We start from the raw sequence: 11,534 nt of genomic DNA, 5'->3' as shown, positions 1-11,534 counted from the left end.
AGGAAAGAAATATGGTGGGAGGACAGGAGGAAGGAAAATAAAAGAAAGGGAAAGATGTTTGGTTAGATCAGTTTTGTACAGTCTTTCATGGGTCACCAAGTAGATGTTGAAGGCGGCAGATTATTTCACTATGGGAAAAACCCTATAGAAATACTTTTACAAAGATGGAATTTCATGTGTCTGTGAAAAAAATATTGCCCATTAAAATAAGCTATTTTAACAGTACAGTGATATATCATAGAGTCATAAACGAACATTTGAAGGCAAGGTATAAAGAATTATTTTAAAAAGTAAGAGGGGGGCGCCTGGGTGGCTCAGTGGGTTAAAGCCTCTGCCTTCGGCTCAGGTCATGATCCCAGGGTCCTGGGATCGAGCGCCGCATCAGGCTCTTTGCTCAGCAGGGAGCCTGCTTCCTCCTCTTGCTCTGCCTGCCTAGTTGTGATTTCTCTCTGTCAAATAAATAAAGTATTAAAAAAAAATAAGAGGGCTTGTATAAATCATTAATTTTGGACTATCCGAAAGCTATTGCCCATAATGTAATATGTATATGTACATATTCAATACAGATTTTTTTTTAAAGATTTTACTTATTTATTTGACACAGACAGAGAGAGATCACAAGCTGGCAGAGAGGCAAGCAGAGAGAGAGGGGGGAAGCAGGCTCCCTGCTGAGCAGAGCCCGGTGTGGGGCTCGATCCCACAACCCTGAGACCATGACCTGAGCCGAAGGCAGAGGCTTTAACCCACTGAGCCACCTAGGCGCCCCAGTACAGATATTTTTAAATAATGTGTTTACCCATATGATTCAGACTTTTGCTGTCTCAGCAATCCCTTAAAAAATAACCAAAATAATGTACTTTTTTCATCTAGATGATTTATCCTTTTTAACATGCATTTCCCTTTAAGAAGCAACATTTATCATGTAAAATCACACCTGTGATGAAGTATATATATAGAACTAAATACAGCAAAGCCCCAGCAAGACGTTCCATGGATGGTTCTCATCCTGACCACTTTTATTTTTTTTTCTTTTTTTCTGACCACTTTTATTAAATCAGGAAAGGGAGGCTGAGTGGCCGTTCAAGGGGAGAAGTAACCACCCATTAATAACTGCACCATGGGTGGGAATCTACTCATCCAGTGCCTCTCCTTCCAAAAGCTTCTCTTTCTAGTCAAGTCTGTGGAAACCTATCTCATCCCTCCTCCTTCACCTTGGTCCCAGCAGGTGCAAAGGCTTGGGACTTGACCCCTGTTCCAGATTCTAGTGGAAGAAACAGATATGAAAGCATAGAATTAAATGCAGTGTGATCACTGCAGTAACAGAGTAGCAACAAAATGAGAGCTGGCCTGAATTAACACTCTTAGAGATAGCTGTGTGTGTATGATTATTTGTTTATCATTAACTATATAGTTCACTCCATATCGTGGTTTCAGGTTTCAATCACTCTTTAGGGATTTTCTTTGTCAGACTTACAAAGTACACCATTTCAGTATCACCTTCTGATAGGGTGAAAAGATCAGTCTGAAATGGATGGAGCAAACCATGACTTCAGTCACTAAAGCCAGGACCCAGTGGCAGTCCATATTGGCAACCCTCCTCACCAATGGCTCCTCTTCCCACTGTGGGTGTCTCATGGTCAAGATCCAGCCAGAAAATGGTGACAATTCAGAATCTAATTTGTTAAGAAGCTGAATAATTTTGATTCTATGAATTGGAGGTATAGTCAGGTGTGAATTATATAGTCAGCATACATGAAAGACTAGTAAATTCGAAGTGCCATTACAGAATTTAATGTAATTTAATTTAATGTGGAATATGATGAATTTCCATAGGTGGACACAAGTTAGGTGACAAAGTATGCTTTCAGAAAATGACAACACCCAGAAAAGACAGGAGCGTGTGGATTTATTTTATGGCCCCTTTTCTAATTTCCAGTGTGTCTTCAAACATTAAAATGATTTATGAAGCACTGCAACAATAGAACAAAGCCCCACCTCTGAAAAAGACCCAATGAAAATACTATTGCTAAACCACATCTGGATTATTTGAAAGGTAAATCTTTTTATGTTAAGTTCTCTTAATATGTTATGGAAGGGTTCATTACTGATTCTTTGCAGCTATGAGGAGGCAAAAAATCACTATAATAGGAAACTAGTCACTAATTATCTGACCCCACTGTCAGCGCTCCCTGCTTAACACCAGAGTCTACCCCATTCATCTTGTCAACTCAATGTTGAATGTCAATACTGGAAAAATGCAGACTGCAGAGAGAAGGCATAATCTTGGCAAAGGAGGAGGATGACAGGAGGCCCTGAAACTTCCCCCAATCATATACAAAGCACTGACAGATGAAGATCTAACAAGAGCTAGACCCACTCACTGTGGAAGAAAAGAAAATTGACAAGAATGACAACTAGGTGAGCGTCTCATAAGAGAATGATTTCAGTATCAAAGGAGTGTCTCGAGAAAATGAATGAAGCATTTGAATATTCTTTCAAAAAACCTTTTAAATCTACTAGAAAAGTTAAACATGAAATGAAGAATATCACATCATTTTATCATAGAATGTCATAAAATGTATGTCCCCCAGCAAGATTCAGCATTTGGTTCACTCTTTTTGAGATTCAATTTATTAACTGATGTTTTAACCTAGATTCTGTCATCTATTAGATAAAACTAATAACATAAATGTTCGTTTTATCGAAATGAAGTCCCAATCAACCTTCCCCCCTCCCACTCAGGAAATTCTGCTCCCTTTCTACATAGATTGACTTTCAATGGCCTTCTTCCCAAACCACCTGTCCTTAAGTAACAAGAGCCATCTATAAATCAATTCTGTCTCAAGGCAGTAGACAAATTTGTATCTACCAAATCACCTTGTAGAAAGAAAAAAAAATTCTCATCACAACCTCTGTTAGACTCATACTCATAAAGTAAGAGAACATGACTTGAAGTCAATATACTGTCAGACACAATCATATACAAAAAGCAGGAAATGGATGTTAAAACGGTTTTGTGCCATTATATTTCTCCACGCAGAAAGCCAAGAGGTGTCAAATTTCTATTCTGTTTCTATTTCATAAAATGCAGTAACTATTTTGATCTTATTTTTTCCAGCACCTTCATATGTTAATAATTCTCCCTCTTATCTTTGAATATGATTGTTTTCAGATTTGAGAGGTCTATTCCAAACAGGGCTATCACGGATATAAAGCTGAATTACCAAGTGATATAATGCTTTTTGATACTCCCTTGTCGACAGAGTTCATTAGGACTCCAAAGATTAGAGTTACCATTACAATACTATCAATCAGCCAAAAAGCAGACCAAGACGGCGACTGGTCCTGCTCTATGAAATGAATCAGTGACTCTGATTAAACAACTAATGAACTTCCTTTCCAAGCACACTGATCACTGCCCTACAATTACCTTTGGTAGAATATCCTGTGCAATGCTCTGAATGTTGGAGAAGACATAAAACTGAGATATCATAAATTATACTAATAAAAGGCAGAACTTCAAATCTGAGCAATTAAACTACAGATCTTCTGTAATGGCAGTCACTATGTAAATGATGACAAACACCTAATTTCTATAGTAAATTTACTTCTAAATGGCAAGCAATCAACGTAATCTAAAGAATTAGCTTAATTTTTTTTCTGAGTAGATACAATATTACACGGTGACAAGGAATATAGGTTTAAACTCTGCCATCCATTAGCTATAAGCACTTAGGGGTAAATCATACGGGCCCTCACTTTTTAAATCTGTGTAATGGGGATTATAAAACCTCAGCCAACGGTTAAGGGCTCACCAAGATTGCATACAATGGAAGATCAGCCTTTCCTCAAAAGGGAAGTGGCTGACTGGCCAACAAGGACCTCTGTCCTCCCCTAGGCAAGACTACAGGAATCTTAGATTTTGATCTTGAATCTTGAGTGATGTAATAAAGTGGTAGAAAACATTATTAGAGTCTATCCATTTTACTCAGGGCACTGATGAACCTACCTACCAGTTTTGGCTGCCTAGACACCCTTGAGAGTTAGCTTTTCTACTGATTCTGTGAGCTACTCCATATCTTTTAAAATTAATTTTTCTTTTAGTTTCTGTGACTTGGAGGTATCTAACCTTAAGTGAAATGATATAATACCTTCAGTAGTCAGGAGCTTGTATTAGACAAATAGGAATTTCTCAACGGTAAAAATCGTACCATTGAACCAGAGCTTTAAAATACTTCTCATTTGCATAGGATTTTACAGTATTCAAAGCACTTCCACTTATTTCGTTTGACTCCTGTAATAATCCACATACTATGTGGGAGAGGTCTGATATATCATCCCCAAAGTAAGGGTTAGAGTCCGGACTAGAGAAAATCATGTTTCACCTCTGTGTCATCTAATTTGGGACCATAGATTTCAATCACTTGTTTACCTAAATTCAACATAAAGGAATGTAAAGATAATTTATAGCACAAAATATTAGACAGGCAAGATACCAGACAGATTTTACTATAAAAAGCCTTCATTTGATTAATGAGAAAATAAGACTGGATAATTAAGTGACTTACATGAAATAAATAATCCACCTAAGGTGAAAACAATGCTAATTCATGCTGTATCAGATTCAGATCCCATTCAAGAAATTTTATAGTTACTGGAGCGAGGGTGTCATCCCTCAGGTGGTCCTCAAGGGTCTGCAGGAGCTTGGGGAAGGAACTAGACAGGGAGTTGTTTCCCAGCCTTCTTAGCTCAAGACTTCTCACCTCAAAGGCTTTTTAAGGAACTCTCCATTCTTGGCCAGCCTGCCACCTGACATCTGCCCTTGGCGGTGTCCTAATCCCACGAGAGCTACTCTAAACATACACAAAGCTCTCTGCAAGCTGAGCAGTAATCTTTGTTTGCAATTCAGAGAAAGCTCTGTAACTATCCTCCTTCCCTCCCAGGGCCTGCATTCATCCTGTAAGACTACCCCTCTCTCCTGGACAAATCGGGAGTCCTATCAGCAGTTTCTCCAAAGCTTCCAGGAACAGACCAGGTGTGAGTATTGTAAGAGCTTTGCCCCTCTCTCCAAGCTGGTGGACTGAGATGAGGAATCATGTTCTTATCAAAAGTTGCCAACCAGTTAGCTGGGCATTCCTCCAAGCTCCGTTCCCTCAATGTCCCAAAACCCCCCAAAGTAGCCTGGCTGTGTCTTATGCAATTATATTCAAATCCTACTCCAATAGAATCTGCGTCACTGCCCTTTTTTGGGACCTGAACTCATATGATCTCCTCTGTGCCTGCTGGGACTGTAGTAATATCTGATTTCCTGCAGCCAGTTTCCTCTGTCCCGATGCTGCATTTTCCTCTTGCACTTCAACTGTTTGTTGTAAACAGAGAGCGCTGGTGAGATTGAGGCACCCCCTGTTAGGGACTGTAAGTAACGGAACATGATCCACACACATTCTTCCTCTGAGTAACTGCCATGCCCAGAGCAAGAAATATCAACTTTTTAAAGAATCTCTTAATTCTGCAGTAGATACATTTTTTTTTTTAGAATATACATGAGGAGGAACAAAATTATGACAGATTCCATTCCCCTAGAGTACCGAGAAGAACCTGTGAGGTTTTGTTTTGGGAAAAGGCCTGGCAAATATCAATGAGAAACCCTGCAGTTTAAAGCATGTTCAGTTTTTCTTCCAATGCTCGCCTGACAACAGAACGACAAAAGCAAACTTCAGTCCATTTTCCTCAACCCAGCAGGACAAGCGCTCCCCAAGAAAGGAATTATCATCATGAATCAACTGCAAAACACACAACCATTTTAACTGACTGAAATAATTAGCATTCATGCTGAAATGGGAGGTCCCCCTGGACACTTGAAATGAAAGAATATAGATGAAGAGAAAACTTCCATCCTAGCTGGATTTGAAAATTTCATGGTGAAGGATGGATAAACTGGTGAATTCCCGGAGGTCAACGTTTGAGGTTTCTTTGCAAATCTGAATGGATATAATTTTTGAATGGATTTAATTTTAGATCTAAATGGAAACCAACATATTGAAGATATGAAACAAATCAGTCAATTATAAGGTCCTAAAGATACAAAGCAATTCTCTCGAATTTGTGTGAAAACATTATTTGGTTGGAAACATTTTAAATCTTCTCTATCCCTTTAAAAAATGTCTTAATTGCTTTACTTTATAAAACTAAATGATCCTGGTTGAAAGCTCATCTCATCTCAATTAAGTCAATTTAAAGACAAAATTTCAGTTTATGCTTTATATAGCACTAAAATAACACAGGGCTCCAACCCCATGAAATAACAAGGATTCAAAGTTACCATGGATGAAAACATATAACAGAGTCTGAATATCATTCTTTGTTTGCTTCTTTTATCATTTAAAAAAATCTTTCTTTAATGAGTCATAAATCCGTAAGACTTTTCATCTTGAATGGACCTTGAAAATCACATCATAAGACAGTTTCTTCACTTAGAAATGATGAAATAATTGCAAAGAAATGCCGTTTAAGAGATTAAGTGACCTTAACATGAAATTCATCATCAAACACCTAATTTAGAATCTGAAAATAACAGTATCATAGAACACATACGGGGCGTTACTCCCCTTCCTTACTCTCTCCAGGTTTCAGGCTATGTACTTATTGATCAAAGGAAGGCAGGGAAAAGGATAATCAAGACGCACAAATACTGAAACACCAAAGCTTATAACCCACACAACATTAGAAGGCTCTATGACAAAGCTTTCAGGTTGACGTTAAGTCAATTAACTTGCCACTCTAAAGAGATTTAAAAATAATAATGACAGCACTTTGCAGAAATGGTTATAGCCCTCTGGCATTATCTGGGTAATGACCATTTATGGCTCCATCCACTGTCAACAATTCTACATGCAGCATAAGACATAACACAACTATTTTAAGCTCCACTGTTGAGTAGAGTAAATGTACCTCCCAGCCTTCAATGTGAGACTGCCATTCCTCTAAAACTTCTAACTTTTCCATCTGCCTCTTGGCCTCGTTTATGTTGGTGTAGACAGCTTTCATGGCTTGGAGGGCTTCCATTACTGCTGCGTAGACACTGTGTTTCCTTGGAGGCCGCTTCAGCAACTCCTGTTTATACACAAAAAAAACCTAATCGCCCTTTGATCTTCAGCTTTCTGGTATAGCAGGTTCAGAATGACCAGGAAATGAGAACTGCAGAGATCGTGAGAGCCACCTTCAGAAGGGACATCACAAACTCCACTGAAATTCAGATCAATGAATGTACGTTACCCTGACACACATTTTGCAGCTCCTTTAATTTTTTGGCCTTAAAATTATTTTGTTTTAAAAACTAAATTAGATTTCTCCTTTTGAATTGTCAAATATCTCACCTGCAGCATGTAATTTGTTTATAAGATTGACCTCTGCTCCAACAGAAATAGAACTCTGTATGTCTTCCTAGAGTCTTAGCGGAACAGTAAGTCTTTAAATAAATATGTCCCATAATTTCAAAAATAATTTCAATGCCTTATTTCCTAAAACACTTTTGAGAAACTACAAAAACATGCCATGAGTAAAGCAAAATTTTTAAATGATGTCTTATACTCTAGCAAAATAAGTAACTTACAAGTTCCATGATACTCCATCACTAACGGAGCAATTTATGCTATTTACACCAATAACTCGGTTTCACTTTCTACAGTGAATGAATTGCCATAGGCCTCTCCAAAGCTTTTTTTGTTGTTGTTTTGATTTGGGTTTGTTTTTTTTTTTTGGCATTTTATGGTTTTGTCCATTCAGGATATCAGAGCAAGCGTGATCTTTAATCTTTTAAATATATTAAAAGGTTTTGTTTGTTGTTTAGAAGCACGAAATTAAACATCTTCACCCACTGTCTAGACAGTTGTGACCACATTGCTTTTTCATTAGTCATTTGTCTCTTTACTACAGTTGCCATCATCACATTAACTAACACAATTACAGAAATCCTGGGGCAAGTCTTTAAAATAAGTTTCTTCATTCTTAACATCCAATGGGAAACTATGCAGTTGTTATACTCTCTTGAGGTCTGTTGCTGTTGAAACTTCTGCCATAAACTTTGACCCTGCATTCAGTATGTTCACATTCCGTTCTGCAGGGCTAGCACCAGAAGAGTGCACATTACATCACTCCCAAGACAAGATTTAAAAACTTATGTTGGATCACAAATCCATAAAAGAGATATGCTGGCTTCTCTAAAAATTCTAAAGTGCAGAAGTATTTGTAAATTATGTGAAGTGGTCAAGTCAGTCTGCAGACTGTGATTTGAGGTCCTATGGAATTGTGCCAGTGTGTATCTGTGAAGTTGAGACATGAATGTAGACAATGTGAAACAGCAAGAAAAATGAGTAGTACTAATCGTTTATCAGTTACTTTCTATCAACATTGTACTGGTTGGCCATGCCAATAATTTCAAGTTCCACAAAGATGACTGATAGATTGTATAACACACAGCCTAACCCCTAATGCTTTTCTCCGAATAAATAAAACCAACCAAAATCAAAGAGACTATAGGCACAATGGTACAACAACAACAAAATTATCAACACCAACATATCTACTACACAAATAAATAGTTTCTTCATGTTTCTTTGTGAAGATAATCATCCAAAGAAGGGGAAAGATGTCATCTTTCCACTTCTCGAAGGAGCTCTGAGTTGATCTTTTTCTTCCTAAGCAAGGATGTGTCCATTGTTCTATCTTTGGAGAGGTCAGATCAGCCAACCCTATCTGGTGGTCATCCCCATCCAGAAGTGATTTAGAACAACTACTTAGCATGATATCCTTCTCTTAATAGCACTATCCCTTCTGACTCTTACAACAAACAAATGCCTGGGATTCCAAAATCAGGGCCAGGAATAGCTGACGTGATCTGAGTCACCAAGTCAAGAGTCTGAAAGGACTCTCAGAAAGACAGGAGTCACGTTTGCCCCAATCTTACTGAACTGAAGACCATATTAAAGGTCTGCAAAACTGAAGATCCCCATGTTAGCTTCCCTCTGTGGCTTAAGCAAGCAATTTTGACTTGTTTTTTTAATAAGGAGAAATTGTTTTCAAAGAAATTTTACGCAAAAACCCAATTATGCAACTCATGGAAGTTGTAGTTAAAAAAATTTTTTTAAGTTCAAATTCCTTACATTTGTTTCTCAAAAAGTAAATCAATAAGAACACCAGTTGATATGTGCATAACATATTGAAATATTTTAAAAATTTAGAGAGCAAGCAGTAGTTCATCTATTAAGATAAATCAGAATCAAATATATATGAATAATAGCAGCTAACATATACGGAGTACATAATAACTAACATATACGGAGTACATACTGTGCTAAATGATTTGCATAAAAGCTGAATTACTATTTTTATGTAATACATTTTCCATATGTGTGTATGTATATATGTATATACACACATACACAGACATACACATCCATTATACACATCCTTGCAGACATACGCTACAATTTCATCATCATTTTTTCTGCTTCATTAATAAAAACCCAAGGCTTTAAGAAGTTAGATTATGTGGGGGCACCTGGGTGGCTCAGTGGGTTAAAGCCTCTGTCTTCGGCTCGGATCATGATCCCAGAGGCTTGGGATCCAGCCCCGCATCCGGCTCTCTGCTCAGCGGGGAGCCTGCTTCCCTCTCTCTCTCTCTCTGCCAGCCTCTCTGCCTACTTGTGATCTCTGTCTGTCAAATAAATAAAAATAAAATCTTAAAAAAAAAAAAAGAAGTTAGGTTATGTGTTCAGTCATAGTAAGCAGAATACTTAGGATCTGAACTCAGAGTTCCTGTGCTCAACCGCCAACCCAAACTGCTGTTCTAGTTCCAAGAAGCACCATTTCCAGAATTGCTATTCTAATCTATTCACATATTCTTACAGTACAAGCAGAATTAGCACATTAAAATGTGTATTTCACAGTAACACTTTTAGTCATTGTAATGAGACAATGGCCTATGACTATTAATGCGTCCACAGGCAGTATTTGCTTAGCACGGTCGTTCTACATCCTACCATTTATTGTCCCATGTGACCCACAACATTCCCTGAATACTGATTCAAAAACCAAACTGTGAAATTAGGTAACTTTCACTTTAAGTTCATTAGCATCAAGAGGAGACCAGTGTAAGGGGAAGTCAAAAAATACAACAATAGTAGATTTACTTAAGATAACGAACCCTGTAGACAATATGCAATATAAACTTGTCATAAGGTATTTAATGGGATCTATCTTGAAACTAATGCATTTACTCTAAATGAAACTCAAACGGATAAGTTTTCTACAAAGAGCACTAAAAAGTCTCTTTTCCTAAAAGATTTGTTTCCTAATCCATATATATGTGATGAAATAGCTATTTTCCCTAGTAAGTATAATCTGCCCTTTTTTTAGAAAATCAGATTATTTAAAAGAAAAACATTTTAAAGCAAAATATGCAGCAAAATATGCAGATACAAGGAAAATACTACAGTGAAATAAACACATAAAATACCTTCAAAAGGAGAGGGTATTTGCAAATTCTTTGTATTGGTGTTACTAAATATCCTTCCAGGGGAATATCTGTATTCTTCCGTCCTCCAAGTAGCATGCAGTTCTGCAGTGGAAATAAAAATAATTAATCGCAATTTTTTAAAGCTGGAGCCATGAAATTTTCTTCTATCATAAAATTTTCTGCTAAAATCTTTTGAAAGCCTGTCTTTATACCTTCTTTCTCTGAGATGAGCCTGTGAAATCACAAAGAACATTGACAGAAGACAAAGAGAAGTATTTTCGTATCACGTTAGTTATAGAAACCAAAATAAGTTTTAAATACATACCTTTAAAATTAATTTTTATGTACTATCCTCTAAAGTCTGAGGAAAAAGAAACAGGATAGAGATGGAGGAATAAATGATGGGTAGGTGGATGGATGGATGGATGGACAGATGGGTGGATGAATGGACTGATGGATAAATAAATAACAGACAAAAAGATACACAGATCAATCCTGCTTATAAAAGGAGTTGTGTTGTAGCTGAATTGTGGTGTTGTGCTGTGTTGTAAAGAGCAGGGCCTGAAGACAACCGGGTTCTATACATCCTCACCACTGACTAGTGATGTAACTTTGGGTTGATTTCAGAATGCTAGTTTTCCTGCCTGTAAAACTGTCATGTTTTAACCAAGTGATTGCTCAGTCACTTTTAGCTATAATACCCGACCAGTGACAATGGCCAGTCAGTCTCTGAGAAGGAGGTCAGGTATGATCACCAGAGAGGCAAGATGAACGGAGAAATCTCAAAAGCAGCAATCAGAATAACATGAAATAGAAGGAAAATCAACTCTGATTAAAAAAAAAAAAAAGCCTATATCCTCTGAAGCATCTGGTCTTTATTTTATAATTTAAGTATCAATTTAAAAAAGAAAAAGATTAGAAACTTGTGCCAAATCCTTTTCCTACAATGCCTATCAGAGGGACTGGCAAAAAGAAAGTAGTCGATAAATATGTAATAAATGGAGAAAAGGGCTCCTCA

The 11,534-nt window shown here is 37.3% G+C and overlaps 1 pseudogene; it reads right to left on the bottom strand.

The window, feature by feature from the left end:
- Positions 1–1,207: 1,207 nt before the first annotated feature.
- Positions 1,208–11,534, bottom strand: part of LOC123945001 — an 88,917-nt pseudogene continuing 78,590 nt past the window's right edge.

Source organism: Meles meles, chromosome 1 (genome assembly GCF_922984935.1).
Source record: "Meles meles chromosome 1, mMelMel3.1 paternal haplotype, whole genome shotgun sequence".
In the NCBI taxonomy this organism is placed as follows: domain Eukaryota; kingdom Metazoa; phylum Chordata; class Mammalia; order Carnivora; family Mustelidae; genus Meles; species Meles meles.
Note: the sequence above shows the minus strand (reverse complement) of the source record. Positions and strands in the feature narration are given on the sequence as shown.